Source organism: Hirundo rustica, chromosome 3 (assembly GCF_015227805.2).
Source record: "Hirundo rustica isolate bHirRus1 chromosome 3, bHirRus1.pri.v3, whole genome shotgun sequence".
NCBI classification, from domain to species: domain Eukaryota; kingdom Metazoa; phylum Chordata; class Aves; order Passeriformes; family Hirundinidae; genus Hirundo; species Hirundo rustica.
The window spans coordinates 47,797,883-47,816,126 of NC_053452.1; the positions used below are offsets into that span (position 1 = coordinate 47,797,883).

An 18,244-nucleotide genomic window follows, 5' to 3' on the forward strand; every position below is an offset into this window, starting at 1 on the left:
GCACATTAAAGAAAAAATGGCAAAGACATTTTTCAAACTGTGTGTGTATAAATCATAATGCATAAGAGTTTTAGCAGGAGCTGCTGCTGTATTAGTCAAACAGGTTTTTAAGAACATGAACACATGATTTCATTTTTACTCTATATTTAGAAAACACAAACTTTCAACCTAAGAGGATTTTAGCTAAATCAATAATTCAAGATAAAATTCATGTCTCATACGGATTAGTCTGCTATAACCAATACCTAGACAAGAAAATAATGTGAGACCAAAAAAATGAAAAAAAAAAAAAGTGTCATCTCTTACATATGAGAAAAAATATTCTTTCATTTATTTTCTAAATCCAAACAACCTTCAGAAGACCTGTCCTTCCTCCACTTCATTCAGATAGAGCAGAATCTTTAGTAATAAAATGCTAAAGTACATTTTCAATAGCCTTTATTTAGCAGCAAATACTTTCCAAACAAGGTGAATATTTTACATCTTCCCTCACCACCGAGGCAATGAATGCTGCACAATTCCTAATTGTGCAATATTTACCCACTTCATTACTTCAGAGCGCTGCTCATATGAGGTGGATGAATCTTTTACCTAAACTTATCTGTTGTCTCTACAGCCAGCAAAACGAGCCCACAGTTACTGGTCGTGCTTAGGAGTGTTCCTGCCCCCTGACTGCCAGGTGGTCTACTACAGGAGCAAAGCCTCTCCGGGAAATAACTTCACACAGGAACTTGATTCTTCCTAACTGGGAGGAAGGAGGTGCTCATTTTAGATACAGCTTTACATATTAAGGTAGTCAACCCAAATATAATTTAAGATTCCTTGGAAATATTTATTCCTGACAAGACACATGCAAATGCATGCAAACCCACTCCAGTGAATATTCTTTTAGTTGAATTGATTTCAAGCACTTCTACCTGCAATTAAAGGTGTCATTTGAGGTAAAATGAAGTTATATTTTAATGCAATTTTTGTCTTTTCTTCCCCTCCTCTTTTTTTGTGTGTTATTTGGTCTATTTTCTTTCAGACTATTTCACTTTCCACTCTCATAAGAAGCCACGGTCTCTTTCTCTATTCCCTGCCCCCCCCATATACCCTCTGGTTCCAAAGCAGTTTCTGTGTCTACAAAATCCACAAAGACAGATATATATCCATGTCACAGACAGCAGACAGATAGTTTCTATAGCTTTCATGCATTGTAATATTATTATACACTTACACTAATGCATTGGCATGCATGCTGAACTGTCATAAAAAGATAAGGGGATGAAATTTGGACTTTTTGTACCTAGGTAGCATTCACAATCAGTACACTGGTAAGAGATTCTTGAGGAGAGAGATGGACTTTGTCATTTAGCTTCTTTTACAGTGAAGCATTTTCCTCTTTTCCCTAAAAATTGTTTATTTCAGTGAACAAGGAAAAAAACTTCCTAAATCCCTTGTAAGTAGCAGCAATAAAATACACACTTTATATAAGTGTGTAGACAGTTCTCAGAATTCCAGAGGTCAAAAATTTTCTACCAATTTAATACCACCTGAACAGAAACAAAAAAGTTCCCTGTTCCTGCACTTGATCAAGACTTGTAAATCTCATTCTTATAGTCCCAGTACAGGCACTTTTAGTTAGTTTAGCTCTTCCTTGAGTCCCATTGTCAGCAAATTTTGGGATTATATTTCCTGCTAACTCCTACAAAGATTCTTGTTTCAGAGGTAGCTGACTGCTCATCTTTCTGTCAGGATAGGTTTCGTCAAAAATGTTTCTTCATATAATAGAGATTTCAACACGGGAGAAACAACCACCAGGTCACCAGGAGACGAATTAGCTTGAAACATGATTAATTTAATACTGTGTCTTCACTGTGTAACTCTACTGCAGTTATTTTCCCTGAAGGGTTCTTTTAATGACCCTCTTTGCTCCCAATCCAAAGTAAAGAGTCCATACAAAGATGTTTGGTTTTCATTATGAGCATAACTTGGCTAAGACTCAAAAAAAGACATATTCATCCCTCAGACCCTTTTTTTTCTTAACTGAAATGTCCAGATCCATTTCCCTTCAGAGGAGACTAATGGTCTTAACACCTGTGACTTGGATTCCTTATGTCAGAAATGTTTCTATGTACCACTGTGAATAAGGTAGAATATGCCAAAGGAAGAATCACTAATGTAGGAAGTACAGCATACCCAGTAGCCCAGAAGAAAACAGTGCTAGAGGACATTCCTACTCTGACTCAACTTACTGCCATTGCTATGTGCTGACAATTACATCCTCTTAAAAGTGCACGTTTGAGCCTCTACTTAAGAGCTAACTGTACTGTCACAAAAAGCTGGCAGCAGCTTAGGAATTTGTGTTTACCAGTTTACACTCCCCCTATCATATATATTTGGCTTATCTGTAAAAAATTCAGTAGCACGTTGGAAAGCAAGAATGTGAAAATCACCCTCATTTTCAGCCAGATAATTTGAAGATATAGAGTAATGTGGTTTTGTTCTTCTGACTTTTAGGACAATGAGATTTGAAATATGGATACTCCCACCTTTCACAGGCAGCACTCCTTTTCTGCACCAAATCACACATGAAGTAACTGTCCTTGTCCAGTAGCCAGACTTCGAGGATGTCAATCAACTTCCCTCTCAAAGCAGAGTCAGGATCTCCCAGAATTTCAGCAAATTACTGTGCCTGCTTTTCCAATCCCATGTGTTGACACTGTTTCTACAGCTTCGTAGGAAGTACAGCCTGCAGGAAGGATCTCCAACCAAAGCTCTCTATTTCTGTGTATGGTTCTCTATTTATCTATCCTGCAAAAGTCCTGGTCAGGGCCCTCAGTACACCAAGGAGCTGTAATTCCACCAAGGAGCCCATCTAGGGGCTCCACTGCTCAGGAATTGTGCTCAAGCCTAGCTACTAGACAGAGCTTTGAGTATTAACAGGCTTGAGCTGTGTTGTCGATACATCTCTAACCAGCCCTTTAGCCTACACATACTACAACCTTGCTCCTGCCTGCACTGTTGCCAGCCTCAGTTCCTGCCGACCTCCCCATGCTTGCCACCCCCTGATAAGGGTGCTGAAAAATGCTCACCGTGGGGATGAATGATATGCAAGGAACAGGGTCTGATTAATAACCTCAATTTGCTAAATATGGACTGCCTTATACACTCTTATTTTTAGAGCCAGTGTATTCTGATGGATTTTGCAATCAACATAATTGCCTCTACTAAAGTGAATTATATATTAGATGCTATAGCTCATGCTTTAGAAGTGACTGATTGCTATGAGAGAACAGATTTGCCAATAATTTTAAAGGCCATATTAATTTGTAACATTTCATAACGAAAGATGGTCAGTGATGTTCATTAATGTTGTATTTGAACAACCATCCAGTATTGAAACACATTTCAGTAGCTGTGCAGTAAATACAGTCTTCTAGCTCTTGAAAAGCTCTCTTCAGGCATTCACAAAATTTGAGCAATCTGAGAGTTTCAAGTGAGACTACAAAGCCCAAGTTGCACAGAGAGGATGCCTGTATTTTTCCTCTTGCAAATTTTTAAATTGTTACACCCCAAAAAACTTTTTCATGATTAGCTAAGTGTGTTTCCTATTCCTGACTGTTCACTTGCACTTGAAAGCTCATAACAAACCTCTGTAGATCTTTTGTTTAGATAAGATCATAGAAGTTATGACAGGTTTCATTCTAGACTCAAGAAACTGGACTGAGCACACGTTATATTATACACACTTACACAAAAAAAAAAAACAAAAAACAACCCACTAAAAGCCAAACCCAGAGCCTTCACCCAAACCCCACAACTGGGGAGTTTTATCTTGTTGCTAAACAGGGGCTAAAACTTCCCTTTTGCCACAGTGGAGCAAAGGCCACAGCTAAACTCAGTGGAAGTTCAATTGGGCTGCTGAAGATCACACACTATGGCACCTACACACCCACTACCATGTACACAAACTCCTTCTATGATTGTGCCAGTGCCAGGGCTGTCACAGCTTGATTCACCCCAGATGGTGAGCGTGCTTTCAGTGAACGCTTGTTATCCCTACTGAAGCCAGTGGAGATGTTATATTTATGCACTCCCTGATGAAAATCCTGTTTTCAGAGTCAGTGTGTATAAGCCTAGTCTATATCTAAAGAGGCAAAGAAAACAGCAAGTTCTGCTAGGTCTAAGGGTATCAAAGTGCCCTGTGGGCAGACAGTTCTCTCTCTATATGCAAGTGCCTGCTTCAGACAGAACTACAGGACAATCAGCACAAAACATAACTGCAGGATGTAAAGCATGAAATAAACTCTTTTATTTAAACATTGGGATTTCTAGGGCTATTTCATACCACTTTTAGGTCACCTCTGCTCTTAGTCAATAGAAAAATAATTGCCCTCAGCAACAGCTATTGAGCTTCACTTAGTCTTAAAAATGGGCCACCACAGAGCCATGTGTATCTATAAAAGAACCACACTCCTAAGCAAATGCTAATAACATTAAGTTAGAAGGAAGACCATGATCAGATTTATGCACATTAAACTGCCAAATCATCAAAACCTTAAAGTATGAAACACTTCTCCCCTTCTCTATTCTACTCTTTGATCCTGTTCTTTCCTATAACACTTCAGGAAAGCAATTTGATTACAGATCTACGCAAGCAGAGGACTTTCTTACATGAACAAAGGGCAAGAAAGAAACCAAACTTCAAACTACCAAAGAGATCAAGAATTAGAAAAAGGCAAATTCATCCTCAACATGCAGAAGTCCCCAGATGATGAAGGCCTTGGAAAATCCTGCAGGGTGACAAAAATGGGTATGGGAGAAAAGTCACCCAAGCTACATGAACTATAGGATCAGACAAAGAATATCCAGTTGTCAAATACAATTTAAAATTACATCCGTTGAATCATTTCATGTTTCTTGATACTATCCTAATGCTTTCAATTTGCCATTATGGTTACATTTTCAGAGAGTCAGAAAGCCTACAGCTCCAGAGACAATGGGGCAGGAAAAGGCATGCAAAGTAGAGCATTCCTCCACACCTTTCTAATCTGGGTCACTCGTGGTGAAGGGATGAGGGGAAGCCTTAAGAGGAGGGTCTGAGGTCCCTTGGCCTTTCAACATAGAAGAGAAGACCTAGGGGAGATCTCATTGCAGTCTACAGCTTAATTGTCAGGGGAAGAGGAGGGGCGGGCACTGATCTCCTCTCTGTAGTGACCAGTGACAGGGCCTGAAGTTGTGCCAGGGGAGATTTAGGTTGGATATCAGGGAAAGGTTCTTCATCCAGAGGGTTGTTAGGTACTGAGAACAGGGAAGTTCCCCAGGGAAGTGGTCACAGCGCCAAGACTATCAGAGTTCAAGCAGCGTTTGAACAACACTCAGGCACATGGTTTGATTCCTGGGGCATTCTGTGCAGGGTCCAGCCAGAAGCTGGACTTCAATGATCCCTGTGATTCCCTTCCAACTCATGATATTCTATGAAACCTATTTAGTTTACTCAACATAGCAATTTGAAAGCAATTCAGAAAATTTCAAGTTATGTTCATGAATATCAGAACTCTGATTTTTTTTTTTTTTTTTTTTTCTTAATAGGGGACCTAGATGCAGATTATCAATGCTCCTTAAAACAGTACTGCCGAAACATGTACTTGGACCAGTTGCCCTTTCTTATGTGTATATATACATGCATTGGCTAAACACATTTTCCATGCTCCTCATATTATGGGAATAAGTTACACTTTTATGGAGAGAATAATTCAGGTAAGCAGCAAAACTCTGAAGTGGTGAGATGACTGGAAAGCCTCAGGAAATGCCTCCTGGTTACAGAGCCCTCACTGCAGTGATTTGTCAGTGTCAGAATTAGCAAGGACCAGAACAAAATCCAGGCCATGCTTGTTGAAGTGAGACTTTCATTTCATCATTTGTATGAGAGATATAGCTTCTAATGAGTGTATAACGTATCTCTTCAGAGAAATATAACATTTTATGAATTCAGAGTGGGAAAAAATACTGTAGGTCACCTCTTCCACCTCTCTGCTGATCCAAGTATCCTTCCTAAAGCTCATTCGATTTGGTCCTACCCAGATGAAATTTTATGCATAGCAAGCACTGACACCAGTCACATTCTTAAGAGGCTGTGATTCTTGGTAGACTGTACTTCACACTTAGTCCTGTCTCCAAGATCTTAGTCAATATATTCTGTATATGTAGCTTCCTAAAGGTAGCTCATTCACTTAAGGGGTCTCAACCCAGTCTCAGAAATAGTTTAGTATGTTAGCTGTCTTCTGGGAAAGGTCTTGTTTCTTACTACACCTAGAAATCCAGGAAATTTTGAGAGATGGGTCCTTAACAGAGGGATCTGTATTAAGGACTTAAAAGAATTGCTTGCAGGAGTCATGGCTAACATATTCTGATATTAGCTGTTGAAAAAATGGGAACTGAAAATCAAGATTTTAGATTATAGAATGGCAGAGTTCTTCAGAAATTATTCACACATTCTTTGCAAATTCTCATGGCATGAATTTTAACAAAGTTTATATATATATACATCTATATATTTATTTTTATATATATGACAATTTGTATCAAAAGTGCTTCTCTGCTACCAGCTTTGCCCCAAGCTATCGACTCATAGTTATAGGTTGATTTTCAGAGATGCTGAGAACTTGAAGTATTCTAGCAGAGTTCAGGTAAGCAATAGGGGTATTTTTCAGTATTTCTCAAATACAAATTGCTTACTAATAAAGCTGTTGCCAAGAAAAACCTCCCTGTGCATTTGGGCAAAGCAAGTATATAATGCATTCTCCACATAGTTCTCCTTCCAAACAGTCTTCTATGGTAAAGGGTACAGAAGGACAAATGAGAGAAAATTCCTGGACTACTCAAATTTTCATAGAGGAATTTGAAGCTAAGCATGTAAAATAAGGTAGGCAAGAGACTCTAAAGAGGAAAATGTATGAAAATTTTCATCATGTGAAAAACATGATACATGACTGCAGTTACTTTTTGTGTACTATGTCCTTTTTAGCATTACCGTGGGTTTGGGGGAGAAGAGGGAAATGAGCCAGAGGAAATGGCTCATGTTCAGAACAGAGCAGCAGAGACAGAACATGGAGAGGCCTCTGTCAGTTTACTTTTTAGCGACAGGAAAGTATCATCATGAAGGAAGTGTTGTTCAGAGTGACTTGTTAGCTGATTATCACGTAAATTTAATAAGGAAAGACTTGTACTTTCTTAAAAATGCTGGACAACAACAATGAAATGGCTTTGACACAGCAAAAGTAATTGGCTACCCAATTTTACTTTAACACAGGATAGATAACGAAGTGATGACTATCTAAAGAACGGCAGCCTTTATCTAGACAAATATCTTACACTTTTAAAGGGAGCAATTAATTAAGAATCACCCCAACCCCCATGATTCCTCTAATTTCCTAGGAGATTGCCTTTGTAATACATGACTTTACTGGGAAGGCTACTGAGTATACGTTACACTTTCAAAACTTGTCCTTCTCAGCGACAGAATTTAAGAATTTGCTTTGAATATAGAGAAAAAGTCTCATTTAGCATCATTTAAAGATCATATGGTCAAGTGCTCTTAAACTCATGTTGCATCAGTTATTTACTGTGTTCTCTATAACTTACCAACATGCTGCAGTCCTCCTCCATTTTTAACTCATTTGAGAGAAATGCACACACACACACACACACACACACACAAAAAAAAAATTACACTGCTCAAATAACATCCTGTTGCAACTATATAGATGTACTCGACTTTTTGTCTTCTAGTAGGTCCAAACCTCCCTAAGACTGTAAGTGACTACGACACTTTCTAAATTTTAGTCTTTCTCTCCTTTGAGCAGATTTCTTTTTTTTTTTAATATGCATTTAAGTGTAAAAAAACCTCTGATATGTCACAGATACTTTTGAGTCTATTGAGCAAAATTTCACAAGAGAAAATGAGTAAAAAATACTAATTCTTCTTATTTTATATGTCTGAAATTCTTATAAGCCTCTTATATTTTCACAAATATATTAAATTAAGCCATTTAAAAAAAGGCAAATAATTTCTATTTTGTTGTGAATGGAATTTTTCCCTAAAATTTCATATTTTTTACTTACTTGAAAAAGAGGACAGTAATGGACTAAATACCTCAAATTCACCACAGCTGTGAGTCTCTAAACCTCCAAGAGAATATGATAGGTTATGTTAGAATTGAGACCAAATGCACATGGAATAACTGTTTCATATGTGGCATTATGTTTCCCCTTTCTGGGATGCAACGGTCTTAACTAGCCTCCCTATTTAACTAATTCGTAATGATATGGCATGCTTATAATATGCCAGGAAAAAAAAATCTGTCAGTTACAAAATTATATCTGTAAGAAAAGAGAAGATAATTACAAGCAGGTCACATGCTCAGCCACTAGCTGTGTTCATTTCAAGAGCCAGTTTTTCTGAATTGAGATCCAATTCTGTTTGTCACAAGACCTAATCATAATTCAGGAACATGACTTAACCCACAGGAAAAAGCAAAGTTATTTGAACTACACCGGCCTTAATAATAGTAGTTGTAATTATTACTACTTATTTTCACAAACATAATCCACTAAAACCAATGGGATTCTACAAAGAACAACATGTCCTGCCTGGGTGGACTCCAAGACATATGGCACTAAAATCAAACTTCAACAGATGGAACTCAAGGACCTGCCTTTGTAAAAATTATTTGAGGAATCTCTCTTAACAACACTTAAAGCATGATTTTCAAGAAAAAAATAGGGAGATTTTCAGCACTTTATGAAAACTAGCAGTTTCTCAATAACCTCTGAATGATCATAGTCAATATTTTGGAAATTACAATCAAAAGGCTATTTTCCATTTTGATATAAATTAAATTAATCCAAGCTCTCTTTTTGCTACCACAACATAGAAGTGCAATACAGCTTTATTATGAGAATGTGCTTGTGGTTTTTTGACATATTGGAAGATCCTGTTTGTATGTCTCTTTCAGTTATACTTTCTATGGAAAAGTATTTTTTAAGGCGACATTTGACATTACAAGTGCATATAGATCAAATTATGTTTTAGAGAAGACATTAACATGTTATACAAATATGAAAGGAGTATTTGTTTCTTAGTTAGTTCTGGTAATAAACTAACACAATCTCAATCTCATTTAATTTCTTGTTTAAGATAAATTATTTTTCTGGCAGTGTGCTATGTTCTGGATAGTAGCCCAGTTATGGATGAGTAAAGATTAATGGTAGGATTAATTTTAAATGAATGAAAGTAAAATTCTAGAGTATTTCCAATGGCTTGTAAAATTGCAAATCACTTGCAAAGAAAGTGATTTGCCTTGTTAGTAACTTTGATCAAGGAAGATTACAGAGAGAGCTTACTTTTTGCTGGTCTTGAGAGACTTCCAATGCCTGCCACAGCCATTCATTTTAGAGGGCACAGTTTCAAGCTTGTTCAGGACAAGCCCATGAAATTGGTAGCACCACACAGCACCATAATGCATGATGAGTTTGAAATGCATTTGTGTATCTGTAATAGCATAAATTCTATATGCTATACTTTCCAGGAAGTAACAATTACCATGAAAATCTGCAGAACCTATTTGGTATATATTTGAGGTGATATTTATCCATTAATATTCTAAAAATATTTCAAACCTACTTTAGATTTATTTTGGTTCCTTAAATATTTTGATTAAATATTTTGATTTTCCTGTATTCTTCTGATCACCATTGTTTACAAGAAAAATTATAATTTCTGGGACTCGGATGATGCTACCCTAATAAGAACAGTACTGAAAAGGTGTCTTAAAAGTTTATTTTCCTGCAAATGCTCTGGCATTACCCAGTTCTGGTGACACACAGTCACCTTTGGTAGCTACAGTACAATGCTCTGGCCCTGTTGCACGGAGAGCTGTGTGTCTGCTTCATACAGGATTGCACTTTTGGCTCATGATGTGGAAGGAGCAATGAGATAGCAGGATTGGAGGGTTTGCTCCCCTTCTTTCTCCCCTCTGCAACCAAAGAGCTTAACCCAGCAACTGAAACATATTTAAATCTCAGAAGGTTTCAAATGAGTACATTTGCTGTTCAACAAAAGCACCTCCCTGCAGGATGAAGACACTGATTCCAGGTTTAATTCTGTATTCCTGGCATGCAAACCTGGACACATTATACAAGATTTCTATTTACAGACTAAGGTTGATAATTCATTGATCAATCCACTAATCAACTGTCACCCTGGTTTTTCTGACTTTTTTTAAAGCCTTCTACTTGTTCATAAGATGGAGTCAGTTTCTTTAGTTTTTGCACAATATTAAGACCAATGTTTCACTTTTCTCGCGCATGGGAACATAAACAAACCTTTTGTTTTCATTCCCTGTCCTTTGTTTACATATTTCTAGCCTAAAAATAATGTAATTGACAGCTAGTCTGGCCAGTGGGATGAGGGATGGTAACCCCAGAAGCCAACCCACAACCAGACCCACAAATGAATGAAAATGAAAGAATAAACAGGCTGCTGCTCACTCTTGGAGAGCAACTCTGCACCGCAGACCTCTTGTCTCCGTGTTATTGCTTTGCGTGCCGCGATCACAATCAGCTGTGACAGGAAAGTTAGTATCTCCTACTTCAGAGTAAAGGATATTAATAGAAACTTTCTCAGCCTGATCTCAAATTCAGACATGTTAAGCATATAATTTACTAAAACTACCCCAGAGATACACATTGCAGTTGAACAACTCCATGTCTCTTAAGCCATAGTTAATTACTTGCTGATCTTTAACATATTAGGGGACTATACTGAAGTAATAAATGGTAAATCAACCATTTTTCCCTCAGTGACTCATTTCCTCATAAAGAGTGGCTAAGCACACACATGTGGTAAGAATCCCTCCTCCTTGGGAGATCTCAATAACTATTTACTGGACATCTTCAAATATCAGTAACAAATTAAACATTTTTCTACTTCTATAGGATGAGGGAACTGTCACATTTTCAAACTGTACCTTGGAGACACTCAGGTCTGCTGAGTCTCAGCTTAAAATTGCTTTATTTGGCAATGTATTTGAAATTAAACTCTGTCTGCTCCAAAAAGGAAGGGAGCATTTATTGGAACCATCCATCCCCAAAGTCTTCAGCTCCCAAGGGCGTAGAATCCAAATTACAAGTGAACACTCACCTAAATTTCTGAAAAGCTGTAAAAAGAGATTGCATGATCTGAAGTTTTGAAAACATAACCTATCATGTACACGCTCAATTACCCAAATAAGTGACCTGGTCCTCAGATAAGCTCAGTACTTAGAGTTTGGATTAGAATGAACAGGAGGCTGCTCATAGATCCACTTCGTTGAAAAATTAGGTCACTATTTGATATACAGAGGAACCTAATTTTGTTATCATTTTTAATAATATTTTTCCTAATACATTACTACCTTTTTTCTTCATATTTTCCTGTCTAAGCACACACCAGTAATTACAATATATAATTTATTAATAAACCCCCAAGACATAGGCAAATAAACAATAAACTGTATTTTCTAATACAGTCCCTATTAGAACTACATTAGTTTTCATAATAAGTAATTTTCCACATGGTGCATATTAGAAATAAGAGTTCTAAATTAGGCACATCTTTGGGTCTCAATCTGATAATAACCACTGCACAACTATCAATAAAGTCTCCTCTGCCTCACTGAGATTATCTCACTGTAAATAATTACAATTGCTGGAGCAGAGGACATAAACGTCAAGGCAGGTTTTGATGAGTCTTGAATTTTGGGGCTTGGGTTTTTTTCTTTTTTCCTCAGATCCACTCCAAAATATGACTTTGATAAGCTTCTGTTAAACTTTGAAAAAGATAGCAACACATTCATTTCAATATCAGCCGCTCTTGCACAGGAATTACATGACACACAATTATGTTTTTAACAGTGGGATGGTGAAACAAGACAGATTGCAATGATGCATTCATTAATATAATGCATAATTTCCAAAAGAAATAGGAAATATTTCTACACTGACCATAGTCTGTGTTTTCCGGCTCCCAACAATTTGATGGCCAAAAATAGGGTGTCTATAGACAAAACAAAGAAGTAGGAAACTCAAGTTAGACAATGCAAGCATTATACAGTCCTTGGATTGTTACTGGTTTTCAGAAACAATTTATCTTTTTGTTAGATCTATTATACTGCTAACTTGACATTTTTGGAATAGGCATCAAAACAGAAAATTACATTTGTAACACCTGATTATCACGCTAGTGTCAGAACAACATTGGAAAAGAAAAAAAAAAAAAGTGGTTTTTTTGTTCTCCAGGTTGAGAGAACAAAACCCACTAGGCTAGGTAATAGGCTTGTCTTTTACATCTTCCCTAGAAATACATCTCTCATGTATCCTAGAGAATCAGGTTTAGAGATATAAAGACAGAAGATGCTTTGAAGGTCATTCAGTTCTTGACTTTTGAGAGTTTTCATCCACAGACTAATATTCAATTCTCTTTCCTGGGTGTTATTTGTTTAAAAATGCCACTAAAAACATCCTGTTTTCACAAAGACATCAATGTCTATTTTTTAATAATTGGTTACCAATTGTGATTTAAAATGTGATTTTTTTTTTTAAGGGAAGACAATAAAGTACCAAAAATTACTTTCAACACTGTACTTATTAAGACTGTGCTACATGTATTGTTAAAAGAATTCACTTCTAACAAATGGAGAATATAAGACTGTAAAGACATTTTTCATACAAATTACTCCATTTTTAAAATAGCAACTTTTGGTTAAAATGGATATTATTATAGCATTTTTTACAGAGAACATAATCCCAATAGAGGCTATTCACTTAAGAGCTGAACTCAATGATCGCTGTGGGGCCCTTCCAACTCAGAATATTCTGTGATTGAGTGACTGATTATATATAAACACATGCACACAGACACAGAGAATTATATAATATTTGAGCAGTTGAATGAAACTCATTAAATGTGTGAAGTGGTTTGAGTGGTGTTTCAAAACACAGGTGGTTCTTCAGGAAAACCTGAATTACTCTCTATTTCTTATTGGGGTTTTTTTCTCAAAAATATCCCAGCTGCAAAAATGGAAACCTGTTTGCTGCCTACTTCCCTTCAAAATTGCTTTAACGTTAATCTGGAAACCAACAGGCCTGAAGGGTGACACATTCACACCAATTGTCAAATTAAATATATATTGTGAAAAATCTCTTGATTTTGTAACATTGACACGTCAAATTTAATAGAAGCAATTTAGAACTTGCTATTTATCAATCAACAGCAAGGAGCTAAAGAAGTCACAAGCTAACTTCAAAGGCTAAGATGTGCTTCTTGCAAGCTGTTTTGTACTTTTTAAGGGAGTAGTGATAAGTAATTCTCCAATCAACCATTCTTTCACAGTACCACTGAAATCAAAGTGACCAGTAGAAGCACATATAAGCACAAATAGAAAGAAGATGAACTCCTAAAGAATGAATTGCAGTACTCAGCACATTTTGGAGAAGCAACTATAAAATTTCTTAGTGTGATTCATATAAAGCAAAAAGTCACCATCATTGAAATATACAGCTTACAAACTCAGGAAGTGAGAATAGTCCTTCCTTAGAGGCACAAAATGTATATCCAGAGAAGCCCAAGAAGAAAAGCACAGCTACATCATTTCTCTGCTAAAAGGAAGGTTAACCTCTGTTCACAGGTTCAAGCTGAGCTTCTGAATAAAGTATGTAGTGAGGGTTTCTAAATACATAGAAACCGTATCTGCTTGGGCAGCACTCCAGCTGAAACTCTCCCAGTTGTGGGCATACCTGCTGCAAAGTCCATATTAAAGCTCTTCATGCATACTTAGGATTTCTCTTGCCAAATTGCATATACTTCAATCCCAGCTGAGATTTAAAACAAATTCCATCTTCTAACTTAGAGAAAAATCACAAACTCTGCTTTCAGCATTCATCTCACAACAGTCTATGAACAAATACTATATATACACAACAACGCTAGCATTGTTAAAGGAGGACTCTGTTGTTTCATACATAAATGAAAAGCTATGTGTGGCCAGAATACTGTTTTCAGTATTTAGTTGAAATAACACATTTAACTTTTGCTGAAACTTGCACTTTGGTGGTGAAGGCAGCGTGTGCACTAAACAGAATATGGAAAAGGGGACACGATCTTCAGTGTTGTGAAATGTTGTCACTTACGCTCGCTAGGAGGCAGGGATGACCAAGGCTTTTCTGAAGGATAAAAAGTGCAACTTAAATGTGGAGAAGATATCGAGGACAAGGCAGAAAATAATGCACTGGCTACTAAGTATGAGTGTAAGCCTCCCTGTGCCAGGGAGATAAAAGCAGAAAAGTTAAAACAGAACATGAGTTTTAATTAGCAAAGCACAAGATGAGCCATATTAAAAGTTTTCAAAGATGCATGATAAGGTAAGTGAAAAAGAAACCCCAGTAAAAGGCAGACATTATACTATGAGAAAGGGGTTCAAGTAACAGCTAGTATAGAAGATTACTAAATGCCTTCCTTGTCTGAGTCTCCAGAAGGAAGGAGACAGTGGGCAGATAAGGTCTTTCTACCCAGGGAGTGACACAGAGGCGTGAGGTCTCCTTGCCGATGCTCTGAGCTGGGCAGGCACAAGCTGTCTCTGAACTGCCAGCGATGACCCTGCCTGCCTGCCTGCTGCTCAGATGCATTTAATGGGACTTGCTGAGAAGTACAGCTCATCTGCTCAGGCACTGCAACGGGGCCAGAGCTGGCCTCCAGCCAGCCGGCTTCCAGGGGGAACAAAGTCCAATTCTGCCTGCAATCAGCTCTGCGAACATGCCCAAAATTAATTTGGACATGGAGATAAGGCTACAGGCAAAGCACCAGGCAAAAAAAAAATTCAGGGAGGGAATTGTTTTTATGAGGTCAGACAGTTCAGGTTAGAAGGCTGGTGAAATTCAGCACAGAAAGCTTAAGGATTATTTGTGTTTTCATGTGGGTAAATGGTGTTTATTTCTGAAAAAGCAAAAAAAGCCTCACCAAGCTAAAGAATGACTCCCGGTTCCTCAGGACTGTGATTTATATGCATGCGTAAATATTACAATGAAATCCTTCCTCTGGTATTTCTCTTTCTCCTCTATCTCCAGTACTCTATAACAGTGACTATTTAAGTGGTGAGAGTACTGAATTATCTGCCTGATGTTTAAAGGGGTGCAAGTTATCTGAAGGGCAATTTATACTTGGAAAAAATATTAATTTAACTAACCTTTGAAACATGGACAGTTACTAAAAAAACTTAAAAATGCATAAAGCAAAGGAGATTTGGAGATTCAGAAGATTACAGCAAAGGGAAGTAGTGCATTTCCAGAAAAGGTAAAAAGGTAAAAAAAAAAAAATTCTCTTTTATAATGTTTCTCCATTTACTCTCTAGATTGAACAGTTGTAATACACAAAATGTTTCCAATCTTTGAAAGCTTAAGGTTACTAATATTTGGATTTTTCAAAAATAAATTGGTCACTGACAGTGTAAAACCTGTACCAGAGGAGAAATAAACATTAGATGCTATGTATTTTGACCAAGGCAAAGTCATACATTACTTTCTTACCATCAAGACTTAGGGTATCACCCTAAGATATGTGCTCAATGCACTTACAGCTGCTGATAAAGTTGTATTCAAAGAGTAGGTATCTATTATTCACTTTCAAAGGAGGAAATGGCATTGATGTGTGCAGAGATAAGGAAAACTCTCAAAAAAACAGGCAAAAAATTGGGATAAGAGACAGATTAAGATTTAAACAGAAAGAAAGCCCAAAACATCAAGGAAAAAAAATCTTTGAAAACCCTAGACACTGAAAATAAAGGCTGATATAAAAACCAGTTTCTGACTAATGGACTATGGCAATGTTATGTTTGTATGGACAAAAAGCACCAACAATAAACATGCATGTAAAATGACTGATGTTTTTCCAAAGGAATATTCCCCATTTTCTTGTCTAATTGCTTGGTTTTAACAGTCATAAAATCCTGGTCTTAACCTGAAGTTTACCTTGTTCCTTATTACAGACATCAAACAGTTTAATCACATAGCATGTGACTATAATGCATGTGCTGAGTTTACATTTCCATTTCTGTTTCAAAAGTCTCCACACAATTTCACGCTCCAGATATTTAACAGTCTCTGAGAAGAATTTGCTAGAGAGGTTATCCATGAAGACTATGGGAGAAAGATTTGCCTTGTTCAACACAGAAGGGTTAGGAAATAAGAAGAGTCTGATAAGAAGATCCCTGGTCTCATGGAACGAGGTCAGGAATGAGAATAGGAGGCATGTGCAAAGGAGAAAGCTGTCTGTTCTCGTCTAATCTATTAAAGACATACCACAGCAACACAGGCATAAATTACCTTCTAAATAGCTGGACTATGCAAAGCTTGGTTCAACTTTTTGTTACAAATCACATATCCAAATACGCTGTAGAAGAATTATAGCATCCCTTGCAATGCCATATATTCCTATAGCATGAACATTACACAATCTGTGTGCCTGGCTTCATGAACTAGAAGCTCACGAGTGAAGATTTCACCCATAGGAGCTATGGATGTGGTAAAACATGTGCTACAACACCACCATTTTCAATGAGAAGTTTATGAAATACTGATGTGGTTTGGTTATCTGTCACGAGTGTAGAAAACCTGAAGGAATTATCATACTTAAGAATTTTACTTTTCCTCAGAAGGAAACATGAAGTAGTTCATCATGAAGAAGTATTAAAGAGGGAACGTTTGTCATTTTGCCAAGACATCTCTCTTACAGCTGAAGGAAGGTGGGTGGTAGAGTGGTTATGAGAAAGTCAAGGACTGTTTATCAGCCCAGATAGAAATAATGCTGCCAGTTTTTTATCAGTATGCTTTTGAGGCACTTTGTTTAATTGTAGGTGTAATTTGAATCAGCAGCCAGAACAAGTCAGGATCTGGAGAAATAAGGCTTACCTAGCACTGCAGTTGTGAGTGCAGATACATTTAAGCCTCCAGAACAAAACAGTTACAAGGACCTTTATGCCCTTTAACCAGAAAACTGGTTTTGCACACACAAACACATACTGGTTCTCTTGTGTTATACACCAATATCACTAGGTAAACCTAATCACATAAATCCATAACCCTCCTGTAATAAAGTCATAAGAAACAAAATCCTGCAATATAGCACATATTCCACAATAAACAAACTAGCAGCAGCAGTGGCCGGCATGCATTGTAAGGAATCCAGTGATAAAGTAAATAGATCTGCTTTGGCTTTGCCTCAAAATTAATCAATAACAATATCTGAGCTAATGAAACAGCCAATTGTAAAAACCAGCGTTGCCCATCAGCTTCTATAAAACATGATTAATTTCTATGCATTAAAATGCATAATCGAGGAGGGAAATCACTAAGCATCTTTCAGCTACCCCTTGTTGATAGTAATAAGAAAAGAGTTGTTGTCTCTGAAGCTGCTCTGTTCCACTCCACAAAATTTTTTAAAATCCAATTACTTGGATGGAGGAGGAGGATTCAAATCACTTATAAACCTTTGCATATTACTGCTATTCTTCTCTCAGGCACCAGGGAGCCTTTATAAACTGTAGAAATCAAGCCTTTGCTGAAAAGTAGTTATGCACAATCTCAAATGCTTTGCACGATGGATGGCAGATTTCACTGGCATTCTGTTTTACATTCGTTGCACTTGACAAAAGTGATTTCTCGGTAAACTAAAAGGGTAAGATTGCTAGTCTAGCACTGTCAAGCTCATACAGGAAGCAAGTAATACCCCATGGTTGTCTTAGAATAATTTAAAAAGAAATTGAGGATTTGGAAACAAGATTTTGGCTCTGTGACTCCTCTTTTCTAACCAAAAAGAGGATGAGCATGTAAAGCAGTGTGGGGCAAAGTATGTCTGAATAAGGAGTTAAAAAAATCAAAAATGGCACTGGTGAGGCAGTCAGAAAGACAAATGGATTTAAAATCTTTTTCCCTCAGAAACCTTAAAGGAACCTGTATATGCCAAGCCTGACCTGAAAAGACAATGAATTAGTTATCGCACCTGCAATTGCCAAAGAAAATCTGCCAAATGCTGCATAATATAACTTGTTTCTTTTTCATTTCTAACATCTGGCTTCAAATAAAATCCTTCCCTCAAGGTACAGTAGATAATCCAGAAAGGCTCTGGGGAGTTGCTGAAGAGCTGTGATGTTGAGCTGCAGACTCAGCA

At 37.2% G+C, this 18,244-nt stretch overlaps 1 protein-coding gene across 1 annotated transcript in view; it reads right to left on the reverse strand.

Annotated features, from left to right (window-relative positions):
* Window positions 1-18,244, reverse strand: part of RGS7 (regulator of G protein signaling 7) — a 198,649-nt gene that overhangs the window by 42,148 nt on the left and 138,257 nt on the right. The gene's annotated exons all lie outside the window — the stretch shown is intronic.